The sequence below is a fragment of the Pteropus medius genome, unplaced genomic scaffold (genome assembly GCF_902729225.1).
Source record: "Pteropus medius unplaced genomic scaffold, Ma_sr-lr_union100, whole genome shotgun sequence".
Taxonomy (NCBI): Eukaryota; Metazoa; Chordata; class Mammalia; order Chiroptera; family Pteropodidae; genus Pteropus; species Pteropus medius.
The window spans coordinates 24313054-24331969 of NW_024354502.1; the positions used below are offsets into that span (position 1 = coordinate 24313054).

General features: G+C 40.0%; 1 protein-coding gene and 1 pseudogene across 1 annotated transcript in view; one reads left to right on the plus strand and one right to left on the minus strand.

The window, feature by feature from the left end:
- SDC2 (syndecan 2) overlaps positions 1 to 18916 on the minus strand; it is a 103968-nt gene that overhangs the window by 20339 nt on the left and 64713 nt on the right. The window lies entirely within an intron of this gene.
- Positions 17179 to 17297, plus strand: LOC120595839 (uncharacterized; annotated as a pseudogene).

Genomic DNA, 18916 nt, shown 5'->3' on the forward strand with positions numbered 1-18916 from the left:
TCATAGGCAAGTGTAGAGAAATCTGACTGGTTCTATGAACCTTTTGAAACAAACCAAGGCACAGCAGGTGACTGAATCCCTGCGCTGTGTACCTACAGTCCTTCAGGCCTGAACCCGGCACTTGCAACTCAGTACTCGGGCTGGACCCTCCTGGTGGATGCCTCGCACGGAGGTGGGATCTTTCTCACCGCTTAGAATGTGTATTTCTGGAAGAGGTCCCAGAACCAGGACCGGGTCTGATGTTTCTGCATCCGTACCAGGCCGATCCCTGTGCTCTAGGAGTCAGTATATGTATGGTAAAGGCTCAACAAAGAGTAGAGAGGTTGCATTTTTCTGAAAGGCTGAACCCAAGCGTTAAACAAGTGGTGAAAGGAAATAAGCATACTTTTTAAAGAAGTTACCTGGTTATCCCACATCTTGGAAAACGAAGTCAATGTTCTCTTACTTGGTCTCTTGAAAAAGAGCAACCTAGAATTCAGCCTTAACACTGTGAGGGCGACTGTCAGAAAGATAAGGATGACCTTACAAGAAACAGCCAACCCGTTAAGAACGCCTCTGTCGAGCCAGGCACAGCACCAGTCTTTGGAGAACATTTAAATGGCTGAAAAGTGTCTTAAAAAGCAACACTGAGTTAGTGCACTTAACTGTAGAAATGTTCCTCTTTGTATAAAAAAAAAAACCAAAAACCAAAAAACAAAAAAACGAATGTGGTTCAATGCAGTTAGATTTCCTAGCCAACAAAGCTCAATACAATCTTTCTTTAATAAAGTGCTCAGCACAATGATCAGCATGTTAACAAAAACAACAACAAATCTTGCCAAAGGATGACTTGGCTCGCCTAAATTTGTATTTGTAATTAACTAGGATCAATATTTTCAGAAGTTCACTATATGTATGTTGGTGTAACTGGTGCTTCAGAAGTATTTTTCTTCCTGCAATGTTTGTCTATTGAGTCTACAGAACGGTACCTGGGCACAATAAGTAGTTTGTTGGGTAGATTTAAAAGGGCATCTCCGAAACGATGATCCAGAAGACCCTGTAGGTTTATTTACCTGAATGACGTGACGCACCACTCCTTCACCCCCAAGCATCACAGCACACAGAACTGGCAAAATGTTAGTGCCCCACCCCCCAAGTTCCATTTCTCTTTAATCTGGAACTTGGTAACAATTAACAGCGATAATCACAGATACTCCCTGAGAATATGCTTATCTACCAATAATCCTATCACAGGCATATCATCTACAAACTCCTGTGATCCAAATCCCTGTTTTTATAAGTCAGTTTCATGAAGAACACTTAATAAAATGAGAAAAAAAATCTAAACTCTGTGCCTGAATTCTTGACATATCTTATACTTTGTAACCTAGAGAAATGACGGAGACAACTAATTAAAAGAAAAATATCTCACTTGGAGGGAATTTTCACTTTATGTCCTGTAACTTTTGAATTCTGAAACATGTAAATTATAAAATTCAATCAATTTAGGTTTTTAAAAAAATATTCCTCTTGAAATTGGTTTATTGCTAATTTTAAACAAATACCAGTCTTCCTCCTCAGTAATAAGGCAGTTGACCAGGGGGAGGAAAAAAAACAAAACAGAAGCAGAACACATCAACAATTTTTACTTCTGTTTGTAGCAAAAGGTTTAGATTCCTGACCCAGACAGAGAGAGAAGTGAAGCAACCTTTATCTTAAATAAAATTTGCTGGCAACAAAAATAGGATTCTCCGAAGTGATGTATATGAAAGCAACGCCTGGGACTCTGAGTGGGATTATGTTGAATATGCATGACACACAAAAGGAAAATGTTCATTACTTACAGATGTGCTCAAGTTGTGCTTTCTTCCTTTTTTGGAATATCAAACAGAGGGAAGAAGTGTGTAGCCATGTTATTATAAGCAACGTTGCCTCTCCCCCTCTCAAACTAGAATATTCCAGTATTTATTTTGCTATCCATATGACCACAGCTTAGACTAGATTAAAAATAGAAGCCATGTGAGCCTAACCTGAAAAGTCCCAAGTGCTGGAGAGGGTCAATATTAATATATTCTAACAGAAATAATGAGATTCTGTTTCCTGGTGGAGTTTGGCAGGAGAAGGGGGAAAAAAGAGATTTGGAATTTATTTCTTATTCAGAAGTGTTTTGTAAAAACTACCATAATGGAACAGACTCCAAGTCAAGCACAGGAAACCAACAGGCTCTGGTTTAGATTTAACAATTCACTTTAAGGGTTTTTCAACTGCTACAATTTTAGGCCTCAAGGCACAGCCACCTATATTCTCTACCCTATATGGGGGATGACAAGAGCCACAGGAAGCCTATAGGACAGGAAAATAAATGGGAAAGACCTTAGGTTCAAAGAGCAGACCTCACCCTCCCAAGCTGAGGCTGATGCAGGAGAAGAACCTGCACTCCAAGGCAGCTGATGGTTACAATGTCCAGCCGAGCCTGTGCTGCAGCGGTTACGCCGGCACGGAGTCCGGATGCTAACAGGAATGAGGGACACGTTACGAGTGGCCTGTAAAGAGAACCTCTGACTATTTAATAGATGCCAACTAACAGAAATTGGCACAAGCCCTCTGGGAAGCATGCTGGTAATGTATTTTAAGATCTAAAATCTTTTATACCATCTGACCAGATATTTCTACTCTCAAGAATTATCCTAAGGAAATATTCTAAAAACAAGAAAATTTGGGGTGTTTACTACTGCATCAAAGGTGGGTACTGGACTAATTGAGGGAATCACTTCATAAATTATATAAATGTGAAACAGCTATGCTATACATCTGAAACTAATATAAAATAATACTGAATGTCAACTCTAATTGAAAAATTAAAATTAAAAAAGGAAAAAAAATAACTCAGTATGTCAATTATACCTCGATTTAAAAAAAAGATCACTGAAACAACCTAAATGCCAACTATAGAGGGGTAGCTATGTAAATTATATATGATACATGAATTTTCTCAACATAGCCATTAAAAATCATATACCACTGAACAACGAGGAAAAATGTTTAGTCTACACATTAAATTTAAAAAGCATATGTTGTTTTAATATCTTCTAATATTACAACTCTATTACAATTTCATATACATTTGACCAAGCATTGAAATGAAAATGGAAAATGAAGTGAGTCAGGGTGAGGTCAGTTTGTGAATGACTTCTTTCCTAATTGATATTAGTTACATTTTTTAAAAAACATACATGGTACTAAATGCACAGAAAGCACGTGACAAATGAGTCATGGTCACAAATGATGAACGACCAGCTTTCAAACAGTACAAATGAACTTCCGAAAACAAACTTATTTATTAACTATTTAAGTCAATACATTCAAATACAGACAAGTGTATTAAATAAAGAATCTAAAGAAAGTATCACAAAAACATATGGATGTATAAGTGCCAAGCATGAAAAACAAAACAAAAACAAAACTTCACACTTCAGAAAAGTGCCACAGAATGACGTAACAGTGCTTGGACCACTCCTGATCCATTTTATCTGAAGTCACAACGACAAAAAGGTCTAGTAAAATGAATATTCAATTATGAGATTCTTGGTTCTAAAATTCCCTGAGTCTAATTACCCATCTCATTAGCTACTCTTTTCTCCTGGGTTATTTAAAGCAAGGAAGACAACTTGTCATGTCAAGGTGAGGCTGCCCGGTTTCCCAGTGAGCAGGTTCCCTTTCAGCTTAGTCCCTGCCTACAGAGGCCAGTACCTGAACTTGGAGCGCAAGCCCAGAAACACCAACAGGGCTGACAAGACCACCAGCCTTGCAGATGTCCCACACTGCTCCCGGTTTTCAGAGTCCTTCTATTAGCTCGTCTGTCTGTAAGAAGCCTCTCATTCTGCTTTTCCTTTTGCTGATTCCAGAAAACCTTTCGGTTGACATAGTGACTACCTAATCTAGGAGGGCTTTTTCAAAGATGATGTTTGCAGCTGGTTCCTTATACTAGAAGACTGAAAATGTGTCAGCACTTATCTGAATAAAAGAAGCAAAGCTGGGCAGAAGGGAATAAATATAAAGGTGATGAGACCACTGATTTCAAAATCAGAGTCAAGCTGTTCTGAACTTTTAATACCTAATGCCAAGTCTCAGTGGCAGCCGTGCTGTGTGCCCAAAGGATTATTCACATTCCTGATATCTACTGGAAAAATACCTGATTCTGCCCAAGACTCACAGCCCAGGCCTTGTATTTCTTTTTGATATATTATAAGGGAACTGTTCTTGACCAAACTTTTTAACCAAGTAAAAAGAAACAATGAGGGCCAAGCAGCTTTTAAAGAAATGGTTTCCTTAATAGAGGAACCAGGAAACGACTTAAAGGTATTAGAGTCCACGATGAAATCCATCAGAGACCCTACATGATATTTCCCAAGAAATAGAGCCTCCCCCAGGCTGCAGCTTGAGGCAGGAATACGAGTCGCAGCCAAAAGGACGTGCTTCACCTGGAGTGTGCATATCGTCACAGAAGCTGTGCCATCTCTGAGCAAATGCATTTTAGAAAGCGCTCCTGTTGGTGTGCTCAAGTGCTGTCTATGAGTAATTTATCTGAAGATAACATTTATGGTCCTGCCAAATGAAATAGAAAGGAGACTTGTGGATAGTAATATTTTTTTCCACCAATGGTAAATACCTTCTTGGCTGTGTAAACCGACAGGTGGCCAAAGCCTTCATAAATCCAAAAGGTAACTTAATCCATCCCAGCGCTGCCTTCTGTTTTTCTGATCTATCTCCATCAGAATCTACAGATGAAGACATTCAGACATTCTGCCGATGGCACTGTGTGCTCTTCTTCTTATGAGGATGGGGGGAAGAGGCAACTTTTGCCAGATGGTAAAATTACATGCTTAATTTAAAAAACAGTATTTAAAAAGCACTTTTGAGACTACATTTAAAAAGAGCATATTATTTTTTGCCCCCAAATGAGGGTGATTCATGGTAATTCACTAGTGATAATTAAGTCTCGGTTGGAACACAAATTCAAAAGCGCCATTTCATAAGACATAGCACGTAGTTTTCCAAAACTATGAGAGATAAAGAAAAGCATATAGTTATGAATCAAAACATATCTGATCATCTCAAGGAATTTTTTTTGCCGCCACATGAATCCAGTAATAAAAGCAGCTTACCAGCTGAATCCACCAGTTCTGAAGCCATACCAACGGCCTCTGCAGTAAGTTAGCACCCAAGGGTACTAAATAAAAGTTGATACTGATAACACTATTTTTCTAAAAATCCGTACATTCCCCAGGATGTTCAATTCTTCACAAATTAGTGGGCTATCCTATTCCTGCAAATGCCTTCTGTAAAGCAACCAAGTGTCCCTTTTTAGGATGAAAGCCACCTGGGCTACCTGTTACATCTTCATTTCCCTGACAACGTAGACTCTTACTGAGAATTAAAAACCATAGGAGCCCAGTCCACATTACTGGGCTCTCACTCGGGTCCTGTCATTTGCTTTTTAAGATGGAGCCTGTTTCTAATAGAGTTAACTGCTCCAGGCACCCCACCTCCAGACAGTGCCTCTGCCCACAGAGTCGAGTTTATTATTTAATTGGTACAAGATCAGCGTACAACCTGAGAATAACTCGGCCATGGTGCTCATACGTAAGATGCCCCGTGAAGACACATCCTCTCCTCGCTGGCCTCAGGGTACGGACGGCTGGGGACCCGTCATCACCTTCTATCACTCCCAGCTCCAACCAAACACACCTGCCTTTAGCCAAGGCTCTGGAACGGGGACATACTTCCGACTCTCTCTTCCTGCTGCTTAACCTTACCCACTGCTCACAGAAAAATGACTGGCTTACTGCCCCTCCTGCTTTGGAGGCTCAAGAATGTGTCTGACTGACTGCAGCTGCTGGGGTAACCTCTTTGGCATGTAAGCCAGCAGCTCCTCACCTAATAGCCTTTCCTCTGCCTCGCTGCCCTGGCCCACCAGTGACAGCCACAATCCCTTCAAGTGGTCACATTGCAGTGCAGCCCCCATGGAAACCCATTTGCAACCGTTCAAGCTCATACCAAAGAATAATGTTTTTAATACAGATTGTTCTTTTTAAATTCTTTACAAAAGCAGCGGTAATCAATCGTGCTGGGGGTTGGAGGGGGGGTGGGTGCTCTGTTAAAAGCTGCCACTCGGAAAGCACTAATATTGATTCTTTTCTCTTTCACGGCTTTTAAGAAAACAATCTCATGCTAAGAAACCATAATCAATTTCTCTAGACTTTGCTAACATAAAATGATATCTAAATTAAAATATATCACTTAAATTAAATTAAAACTATTGCAGATATAAGAAATCCATCTGTTATCCTGCCTTTCATTTGAGCGACATGTTCGCTTTAAAAAAAAAGTCAGTTGAACAAACGCAGTAATTATTAAATACTGATTAAACCTCAGCAACTCTTGTAAGAGTTATTTAGCAGGTGACACTAGCTGAAGGATTAAAGGGAAATCTGTCTTCATATGAGATCTGGCACTTCCATTCTTCATTTGCAAGATAACATTCAATTCTAAACTCAGTGCCTATTCTTAGAGAAAACTATCGATTCTAAAAGCCTGTGTTTATAGACAATCATGATTCCAAGTGGTCACGTTTATAGACAATCATGATTCCAAGTGGTCACGTCCTGACTGAACTTCCAAATACCAGCATATTTTAAGTTTTTTCACAGGAATTACGATATATTATTCTGTCAAATTTGCCTTTCCATTAGGCCTCTTAGAAACTCAAGCATTTCAAAAAGCGAAAGCTCAACATTTAAAACTACAATGTGCAGACAGTGCAATTTGGCATTTTCGTTTAAAAATTATATTAAAAACCCTCACCAGCATTAAGAGCCAATTTCCAGATTAGACATTAAGGAAAAGCACAATTTAACATAACATCTGTTATCTGTACTTCTGTTTAGAAGAAAAAAAACCCCAGACTTTATAAAAATGCCATATATAAAATGAATATAGAGCTGAAATCTAAGTAGACCGACAGCCTGTAATCCTCTGTGTCAGCAAGATACCACGAGAAAGGAACGAGATCTGATCAAATCCAACAGCTGGCAAAAAAAAAAAAAGGGAAAAAAACCAACAACAACAACAAGAAAACTTAACTGCCATTTGCTTTGCCCCCAAATAAGACTAATTTCAATTTCAAGACACTGAGCTACGATTTCTGTGGCACGTATCTGATGTTCATTCAAGGTTTCACATTCCTGGCATCCTGCAACCACACGAGTTTACTGAAGGACTGGCTGTACGATTTGCACATTTATTAGTTGAAAAGTTTAACTCCCTCTCCACACCCACCCCAACCCCTCAAATTAGAGAAGGCCCCTGCTTTTTCACCAAACTAAAGAAGCTAGAGCTGTGAGTTGTGTAAAACTCCTTAACACTGACTGATCAAGAGCCTGAAGCTTTGTCAAGCCCTCCCTCCCGGGGCTGTCATACAAGGAGGATTTCCCAGCTTCAATGGCCCGGGCAGCCTTTTTATCCCCAGTAAGTTATTTTAAGCAACTTTCCTCCAGCAAACAAATCTCTGCCCTTCTTCTCTTTCATTGTGAAACTGCTGCAGCACAAACCGGTTAAGCACTGAAACCAGAATCGGCCTGGTCAAATAATTTCAATCCCGTCCTTCTATGTGAATGGTCTAGATCAAGGCTGTGCAATAAAATTTACTATAACGACATAGATGTTTCACATGTGCCTGGTTCAAAATGGTAGCCACTAGCCACATATGGATGGCTGTCGAACCCTTGAAAGGTGGCTAGTGCAACACTGACTTTCTTATTTTATTTACTTTTAATCAATTTAAATGCAAACAGCCACCCGTGGCTGGTGTCTACTGCATTAGTGCAGCTCTAGAGGGAACTTTTAAACTGCTGTTAGAAGCCTAGATCCAAGCAGTCTGCTGCTGCTGGGCTACACGCTCTCTCCTTAAACAATAACCTCGCATTAGCAGAAATTAGTATCTAACAACATGATTGCCTTTTCTATCATAACTCTCCCTTGGCACTACATACCTGTCAGAAAAATGAAGGATTCAACCTCACTAGGTCATTAAATAACTATTTATCAAATACCTACTATGTGCGGAAATGTTCTATCATTTGTTTAACAATAAAACAGCAAGACTTGTGAATGGAGAAACAAAATGTCATACAGCCAACAATGGAATGTTATTCAGGAATAAAATGAACTGAGCTATCGTGGAGACATGGAGGAACCCTAAATGTGTATTAGTAAGTGAAAAAAAGTCAGTCTGAAAAGGCTAAATAATGCATGATTTGAACTACATGACATTCTGGAAAAGGCGAAACTGTGGAGACAGTGAAAAGATCAGTGGTTGCCAGGAGCTTAGCGGAAAGGAGGGAGGGATGACTAGGTAAGAACGGGATTTTAGGGCAATGAAACTGCAATGATAGATACATAACATCATGCATTTGTCAAAGCCCATAGAACTGTACAACGCGAAACGTAAACCTTAATGCAAACTATGAACTATAGCTAATAATAATGTACTGATATTGGTTCAGTCATTGCAGTATATACAGATGTACACAATAATAATAACTGTACGCAATAAGGGAAATATGGGGAGGCTGGAGAGTATATGGAACTCCATGTACTATCTGTTCAGTTATTCTATAAATCTTAAAGTATACCAAATAACAACAACAACAACAACAACAATAATGTCTGTTAATTATCATGAAGTACAAATGTCTAGAGAACTCCTGAGGCCTGCCCAAATAGTCTGCCCTGAGCTATATTCCCTGCTAGAATGACAACAGCCTTTTGGCAAACCAGCACACACAAGAATGGTTCCTAGTTGCTAACAATATGTGTACCTGGCTGCCTCAGCCCAATGGCATCAGACTCAATTAGTGTCACCAAATAAATAAGACATTCGCAGATTTCTATAAGTTGTAAGTGGCCCAGTCATCGTGGTGATGGTGTTATGAATTCATTCATTCATTCTTGACTATACTGTTGCATCGAGCAAGGAAGGAAAATGCCAGTCTTCTCCTGAGAAAATGGCTCATTTGTCTACATGCATTAAGTACAGAGTTGTGCCACTGTTCCTCCATTTAGCTGTCACAATCATCCAGGTATTCTCTGATGCACTAATAAATTACAGGGGATAAAAATCCTAGTGCGTTGTGGTTTAAAAGATAAAACTAATAAAGACATTCTTGGAACAACTGGGAAATCTGAATATGTACTGGATATTAGAAAATATTATAGAATCATCATTAACTTCCTTATGTAAGATATGTCCTTACTCGTAGAAGGATGAGCCCCAAAGTATTCAGGGGAGAAGTATCTTGATGACCAAAATTTACTACCAATAGTACAACCCCCAAAAATCTATGTATAAAAGTGAGTTAAGTGAATATGGTAGAATACTACCAATTATTGAATTTAGGTGGAAGAGACTGTCCTACCTGACACAGAGACAAGAGCAGACCATTTTTATGTGTGTGGCTTTAATGGAATTCATGTATGTATTCAAAAGACTAGAGGAATAGAATTGGAGGTAAAAATTACAGGCTATGAATGGCTCAGATATTACCACCAGGAAAACAAAACGAGTCATGGGAAGGTTATTAAACAGCTATGTCAAGAGAAGGACATTCAGAACTTTTTTCCTATCTCCATCCTCGCCAACCCCTTAATTTAATTAACAAGAAACTGGTGGTAGGACCAAATCCTAAATTATTAATATATTATATATTAAACACTAAAAGAGTAAATTGAAATTACAAGCTGCACATTTATGATTTGTGTACTTTTCTGATTGTACACTTCAGTAAAAGGTTGACTAAAACAAACATACATAAAGAGAGCAACTTAATCTTAGAGAACGAACTCTTGTCCCTGGTTACGGCATTCTCTTTGACACAGTTTGCATTTACAGGACACTCAGCAGGGGGATCATGTGGTTCTTTTTCAGGCACACCTGTATATCTGAGCACCAAAGTCAAAGAGATGTCAACACTCAAACGTCATTAGCAGGCTCTGCCTCTTATGGGAGCAAGGCAAATCCCTACACTTTTTGAGAAGTGAGAAAGGCTGACATTTCTAGTTGTTTAGAATATACATGTAATGGAATAATTTTTTCATGCTTCTTGTGTTTTCCAAAGAAGTAAAGCATAACATAAAGATGGGAGGTGTTAAATGTCTTTCTCAGAGAACAGCAGCCCAAGACTAGACGAATGCCTCAAAACCTTCCACAGGAAGCTGTCAGATGACTGTGGACAGATGCGATTCTGATCACAACAGTGCAAGATTCTACAGTTTGTATGCACAGAAGGCCTGGCTTTGTTGCTTTTCAGCTAATGGAGATTTTATAACTTGTAGTGGCCACAGATAACCACTCTTAGCTGATTGTTGCCTGGGGGCACGGGGGAAGCTGTTGTTTTGGCAGGGACTATTTAGGGGCCATTAGGGCTTAAATTCTGAATAGTCAAATGGCAGTTCTAGATAAATTCCTGATGGGAGAGCTGCTGTATACACTTGAATTCAGATAAACTTCAGGTTGGCTTTCTTGAAGCAGATGAACTATAGTAACAGTGATCTCATTTCTCTTCACCTCAAGTTCCTGGGGGCAGACTCCCAGCTCTCCTGGTAGCTCAGCCACCAACCAAGGTCTTCCTCTGAAGATCCAAACTATTTCCAGCCTTGCCAAACCCGCCCCTGGGGAGCAAGAAACTTGAGACACCCCCTAGTCTAAAGCTGCTGGCCACTATATAACCACTCAAGCCAAGAGTTGATTTATTCATTCACTAAGAACCTACTACGTACAGAATGCTAAGACCACAAAGCTGAAGATAAGCTGCCACTAGCTAGGCAGAGAGGAAGAGGTGTGGAGGGCAGGGGGAGAACAGGGGAAACTGAGGCACAGGAAATGCCAGCATTTAGGGAACCAAGACAGGATGGGGAACGCAGAAGAGCCCGAGTTCTGCACAGTGGAGGAGCAGGCGTGTGTCCCGGACAGGAATGATAGTGTGAGATGAGGTGTGAAAGGTCTGATCCTGGAGGACCTTTGGGGAAAACTAGGGAATTTATATTTATTCTGTAAACAAATGAGGGACTTCAAGGAGAAGTTCAAATTTGTGTTCTGGGGAAGGTTGGGCTGGGTGTAGTATATATAGATGACGAACTAGAGGGGCCGGACTGGATCAGGGTGATGGATCAAATTATGGCAGCATAATTTGAGGGGTTGGAAAGGAGGATGGAGTCAACGGTACTGAGGTGGGTAAAATCTCCAGGACCTGCCAACTGACTGACTGAGGGGTGAGGCAGAGGATATCATGATCATTTTTAAATGACAACAGTAGCTGCTGTTCTTATAGAGCATTTATTCCCCAAATACTCCCAATACCCACCCAGGCAGGTTTTATTCCCTTTTACAACTGGAACCTGAGCCTTAATGGTCACATGGTTTGCCCATCATCACCTGAATATTTAGTCTAACACCCAGGTTTCTGATTTGGTGCCCCCTGGAATGAAAGGTAGAGTCCTTCACCGACTCAGGAATATATGAAGCAGATGTGGGCTCAGACAGCAAGATGTGCTTGAGTTTAAAGAATGAGCGAGCAGGACTAAAGTAAGACCGGAAATGACGCCGGAGAGATGATTGAAATTCCTCCACTTAGGCTGAATGACTGGATGCTCACAGTTCTTTTGCCCACTTGTGGGAATGTCAAGCAAGCCACCTGGTAGCTGCGAAGTGTGGTGAAGAGAACCCAACCCAGAGTCAAAGTTCCCCGACTGAAACTCTGAGGCTGAGCTGCCTTTTCTGTAAGATGAGAAAACAGGAGTGCCAACCTCCCCGTTTCACATGAAGATTAAAGAGATGCAGCGTGTGAAACAGCTAGTGAAACTGTAAAATAAAAACCCAACACAAACGATGATTACATCTGTATAGATGCAGTTGTTCTTTTAGGCAGGTCAGGTATCATGTTAAAAAAGTAACTGACTCTTCCTCAAACTCAAGCCACCTCCAGGGAGGCCACACAGCTTTGTTAGTCTCTGTCATAACCAAGCCAGGTGATCACAATCATCTGGCGAACCCTGGCATGAACAAAACAAACAAACTAAGAAAGCTGATCAGGACTGAAAAATAAATGTAGAAAGGATCTATAACTAAGCCTAAAACTAACTCCACCTCCATATAAGCCTATCAAAATAAGGAGTTCCTCATTAGGTTAGAAAGTGTTGAATTAATGCACTTAATGACTTATATTAATTGACTATTTCACAGTAAATACAGATGAGACAACAGCGACCCCACAGAAATGGACCACAGTATGTGCGGAGCTGAGAAATCTTCTAGGAATTGTGGGATATATTTCCTGTCTGTGGCTCAGATAGCAATAGTTAGATAGATAATAAGGGACAGAACGTGCCTCTATTATTTCTAGAAAATTAGCTTAACACAGCACCTAGGCTACCAGGAAAGTATGTCTAGTCATCCCAGGGGAGCACCAGTATCCAGTCAACTTTTAAACTCTAAAGAGCCTGGGGAAGCTGCAGTCACCTCTCCCACTCACATCACCCAAGATGTCCAGAGCCACTAGACCTGTTTCACTGGGGAGCTCGAACATGACACAGAATGCCTCCACAGAAGACTGGAGCACAGGCAGTAATCACTGTGCTGGCTAGCCCCCACCAGCCCCCACTAGGTGGCCAAAGGTGTTCCAAAGCCCAGAAATTTTTTCATAAAATGAAAGATTTTAGGTATGAACCATCATCCCTTTTAACATGGACATTTTCATCAGAGGCTTAGGACTCAAAGACTATTAAAAGAACTATGTTCGGCAGCACCTCCTGTGGCGTCACGTTGTCCCAGCTCTCTGCTCTGGAAAAGGTGGTAATAACAAACAATGGAGCCACCAAAGTGGACCTGAGAAACAGAATTTGGCCACGAGACTACCTGAGCTGACACTAATGGCCTTTAATATAAGGATAAACAAACTCCAGCTTGCCTTCCTAAGAACACTACCCAACTGAGAAAGCCAACCAACCCTTTAATTTACTTGTCCTCAGCCAACACCTTTCTAGAAGGAAAAGTCTACCTGTGCAATAATAACAAATGCCCCCAGTGACTTGATAGAGCCGAGAGCCAAAGGTGCTAATGAAACTATTATCTTTCCCTTTGGGTTCTAGAAACCACCAAGCTGACACAGATGAAGGTTTATGAAATAACCTCTAAGGCAGGGGTCCCCAACCCCAGGGCCATGGACTGGTTACCTGTCTGTGGCCTGTTAGGAACAAGGTCGCACCGCAGGAGGTGAGCAGCGGGTGAACAATGCTTCATCTGTATTTGCAGTCGCTTCCAGCGCTAGCATCACCGCTTCACTCCACCTCAGATCATCAGGTTAGATTCTCATAGCAGCACCTGGTGCCACAAAGGTTGGGGACCGCTGCTCTAAGGTGTCCACCAATGAACAAATTAGAAAACCAAGTGCATTCCTAGCTAGCAGACCAATCACGTCACTGGTGAAATGATCAAAACCAAAACTACAAACACAATATTAGGTTCAATCAGATGAAACTGCCATTTTGCAGGTGAGAAGTATCAGCAATTTCATATGGCTCAGTCTATGCAGAATTTGCATTGTCTATTGCTTTGTTTCTGTTCTCAAGTCAAGCAGTGTAGTATCCAGTCACTATAGCCCATAAGGCTGCAGGATCCGCACCCTCTTCCGTCCTCATCTCATCCCACCTACCCAAACGAACTTGTTCCCACCCCAGGCCTCTGCACCGGCTCTTCATTGCCTGAAATTCATCCTTCGAACTTCTGTGTGGTCAATTCCTTCTCATTTCAGAGCACTCATTTTTCTTGTTGAAGACCTCAAAAAGGCCTTTCTTACCCATCTCTATCCCAGCACAACCCTTCAGAGATATAATGTGAACAATGTGAATTATGTTTTTAAATTAACTACGTTAATTTTAAATTTTCTAGTACTCGAAAAAAATTTAAGTTAAATTCATTTTTTTTGGCTTTTTAATACTGAGGTGAAACATAAATTTTACCATTTTAACCATTTTTAGGTGTTATAGTTCAGGAATATTAAGTGCATTCATATTGTGTAACCATCACCACCATCCACCTCAAGACATTTTTCATCATCCCAAACTGAAACTCTATACCCATTAGCCCCCTGTCCCTAGATCCCAGCCCCCGGTAACCACCACTCACCCTGCTTTCTGCCTCTATGAATTTGACTACTCCTCATATAAGTCGAATCATACAATATTTGTCCTTTTATGCCTAGCTTATTTCACTTAGCATTACTTTAATCTAATTTATTTAATCAAATATGTAGAAAAAATTCAAGACATAACCAATGTAAAAATTATTCATATTTAAAACTTTCTTTTCATATTATGACTTTGAATTCCAGTATGTACTTGACACTTATAGCACTTCTCAATTTGGACTGGCCGCATTTCAAGTGGTCGATGGACAGGTGTGCCTAGTGGCCACCACAGGTCTATTACACCACCTGGTTTTATTTTTTCATTTACTTTTCTCAAGCTGAAATTATTTTTTTCTTTATACGTCTATATGCTTTTCTGTCTCCCCTCAGCAGAATATTAAGTTCTGTAATGGCAGGGCCTGTGTCTATTTTTTTCTGCTCTAAGTCAGCATATATTAAATATAATATAATCATATAACTATTTCTAGACAAATATTTTTTGAGCAGATGCTTTTACAAATGGAAGAATCTGTCTCCAAAATATCACTGTACTATTTGGAGTGGAAACATCACTGGAGACTACTAGTGATTGTTCCCTTTGCAGGAAGACTCAGCGGCAGCATGGGATACTGCTTAAGAGCCTAGATCCAGACTGGCCTGGCTCCGCTGCTTACAAGCTGTGGGACCTCTCTGAATCTCAGGGTCCTCATTTATAAAATGGGGATGGTAGTAACAGGGCCTACCTCATAGGTTGCCATGAACATTAAATTATCTATGATTTGTAATGCATTAAAAAAAAAATTTTCTCACCACTGAGCCCAGGCTGTTTTGCATTTCCAGAGTCACGGCCAGAGCAGAAATGAAGGGAAAGAGATCATGTCAGCTACACTGGGACACAGGTCAACGGTGATCAGATTTTTTTTAATTTTTAAAAATTTTATTCCCATTCCCAACTCCCTCCCCTTTGGCAACCATCAGCTTGTTCTCTATATCTATTGGTCAGTTTCTCTTTTGTTTCGCTTATTCATTTGTTTTGTTTTTTAGATTCCACATACAAGTTAAATCATATGGTATTCGTCTTCCTTTGTTCAACTTATTTCACTTAGCATAATACCCTCTAGGTCCCTCCACGTTGTTGCAAATGGCAAGATTTATTTCTTTTTTATAGCTGAACAGTATTTCAGCAATAAATAGTATTACACAATACACACACACACACACACACACACACACACACACACACACACTACATCCTTATCTATCCATTGATGGACACTGAGGTTGCTTCCATATGCAAAGCTCTTTGAACAGTAAGCGCTTTGTGTGCATTTTTAGGTCAATAAATGATGCTAACATGTCTTGCTATTGCCATTTCAGAATCGACTTTGCACTGCTCCAGGCATCTTTCTTCTTTGTACAGTCCATCTATACAGCTGTGCCAGGAGTACTCTGCCACGGGCCCACGTGCTCACACACTTCCCTGCTTACAGCACTAACAGACCCACAGTGCTTCCAGGGGCCACTCCACACTTCCCAGCAGGGTGAGCTACTGGCAGGGAGCACAGTGGGTGAGGGCAGGACTCCAGATCCAAACAGCTGGACCTCAGCCACGCTCTGCACTTACAAGCTGAGCGACCTTTGAGAATACATTCAACTTTCCGTGCCTCAGGTTCTCCATCTATAAAATGGAATAGTAAAAGTACCTACTTTATGGGTTGCTGAAAAATTAAGTGAATTAATATGTACCAGGCACTGTGCTGTTAATATGTACCAGGCACTGAAGTGAATTAATATGTGCTCCCTGATTGCATACTATTTTTAGGTCAATATCACCTAGTATGCAATCAATATCACCTATTATTATTACAGGGCCCTCCACAACTGCATTCGAACCTTCACAGCTTGATTTCACTTGACAAATATTTAAGCATCTCCTTAAGTACACGGTGCTGTGTCTATGTGGCTCTTCCTGTCATGAGAGTTGACAGTGAGGTAGGAGAAAGGTAAGAGCAAGACACAGTCCAGAGGTCAGATGGTCTGCTAAGGGTGGTGCACTGTACCCGCGGACTCCACAACAAGAGACCTTAATCCAGTTCTGGGGTGGGGGTCAGGTAAAGGGATTTGTGAAGGAAAGGATATCTAGGCTGAGACTATCAGGAAGGAGGGGGAGTGAGCATGAAAGCACATTCTACCATTCTTATGCAAGCACCAGACACTTCTCACCCTTCCTGATCACAGAATGACTTTTCATTACTTTTTATGCCTCTTACATTACACTTTGACTCTTATCCCAAACAGATGGAGAGCTCCCCTAGTCACCTGTTTCTCTACCAAGCACAGAAAATGTTCAATAAATTTTTATTGAATGAATCCATTTTTCTCCTAGTTTCCCTTATGATTAAAAACCCACATTTCCAAAATGATGGCCCGAGTGACAGTCCTAGACCAGGGTGTCCTAATCAGCTCCTGGCTTCAGCCAACCCACACTCAATTTATAGAATCTGATCAGTTCACAGTCCACAAACTTGCAGATACAAGATGGCGCTAACTCAATCTCTGTGGTATTTATTTCCACCAATGAATCAAAAGCTCCAACCAAAGTTCTACGCCCAGGTTTTCCATTTGGCAAGTCATTGAAGCTCTCTGACCCACAGACATAGTTCCTCCAGCCGCCTTGCCCAGCTACCTAATACAGACAGACCGTCAGGGCTCCACTGCCAAGGACTAACAAGCCCATTTTAGCAACTGGACAGTTGTTTAGCATCTCTGACAGGTTTTGGTTATGTTTTAAAGATAGATTATGAAAAGTTCATTCAAGCTGCTGCCCTTTTTGTTTAAAACAATTTAGAACTGGCTAAAAATTTTATTTGTTATAGTTAACATTTCATTTTCCATCCTCACAAGATGTGCTCTTTCACTGCAAGATGTGCCAGGAGTAATTAAAAACTTGAGGAAGAAAGTCTACGGCCATGCCATCCTGAATGCGCCGGATCTCGTCTGATCTTGGAAGCTAAGCAGGGTTGGGCCTGGTTAGGACTAGGATGGGAAACCACCTAGGAAGACCAGCTGCTGAAGGCGTAAAAAAAAGTAATAAAATAAAAATAAAATTTAAAAAAAAAAAAAAAACTTAAGGAAGGGAGGAAAAACTCACAGGCTTAGCTGCAGAGAGAGGGTTTTACCTGGCTCCTAACTCACGTAACTTTGTAAGACAAAGCAAAGAAAACTTTAAGTTTATTGATTCTGAAACATAAAATAAGCTTTACTGGCATATTAGAAAAAGAGTCAGGAATTATGCCTCAATAAAGAAGCAGTGAGAAAAATCTCCCATGTGCAGGAGACATGGGTTCAAATGACAGCAACAATATATAGTAGTTTCTTCTTCTAAAAAGTGATGATCTGACTACTTCCCAGGGTGGTCACAATGACCGCCTGCACCTGTGTCTAACAGTGCCTGGTAGGTGCTCAACAGATGTTACTTACACTTCACTTCCCAGAATACAGGTGTAATGAGGCTTTTATGGTGAAAGTAAGTTTAAGAAAAAAATATCTATGACAAATAAATTATTCTTGCGAACTGTCAGATTAAAAATGCCAAACTTAGGACTTTTATAATAATACAGCATTTTCTCTTCTAAATATAATTGAAAAATTAGAATTCTTCTCTATCTTTTTGCTACCAGATTTCTTGAATTCGAACTTTGATGACACCTTAAAGAAGATGTTATAGCCATCAGATCTTACTAATAAATTTTCACTTGGGTAAACTTTAGAAAATAAACATATACTTGAACAATCATACAAAAACATATATAGACACACGCATACACCCTCTCTAAATATAAATGTTTACAATGGGACTAAAACACGAAAATAATGTCCATGCTAGATCAGAATGATTTAAAAAAATAATAATAATAAAATAAAAATAAAAAATACCACCAATCTCAGCAAAAGAACAATAAGCAGCAAAAATATTTTTTGGCATAGTATATAAGTGTATTTGTATTTCACATAAAACTAAAAAGTACAATAATTATTATAAGAGCTTCTTTAGGCATATAAAATGACCAATTAGAATCTGTTATGATTCATATTTTTTTCCTCAGACATGTGTGAATAGAATGCTTGAAAGCCCTTCTACAAATATTCCTTATCATTCTAATGAATAAGCTGTAGCCTTTGCTTCTAGAACTTAATGTCATTAATGGTTTTATCACTCCATAGCATTAGGAAGAATTAAATGCTCTTAAATAATCAAGAAATATTCAAAGGCTATGAGAAAATTTAAGTATTTAAGTTCATTAATTTACCACAGTCAACTCCAACATTCTTACATAAAATGTGATTTTAAATTAAAATTCCTTAAAAGAATCATCTAAGAAGCCCACAATAAAGTCAGCCAAAATAATAAATATAATATGACCATGGTAATCCCGGTAAAACACCAGACATTTCATTTTGCTCTTTATGTCTATGACGCACTTTCACATCTAGTGAAAGTGAAGGCTCACTGCACCCGTGGGAAGTAGACCAGGCAGTGGGCACTTTCAACATCAAAAAGGATGTGAGTCTAGGGTGCTACCCAAGACCACACAGCCTACAAGTGGCATAAGGGGCAGAGAAGAAGGAAGACTGAAGCCCAGGTCTTGCGGGTAGCATGCCCACTGTATTTTTCACTAATGGTATTAACCTTCTAT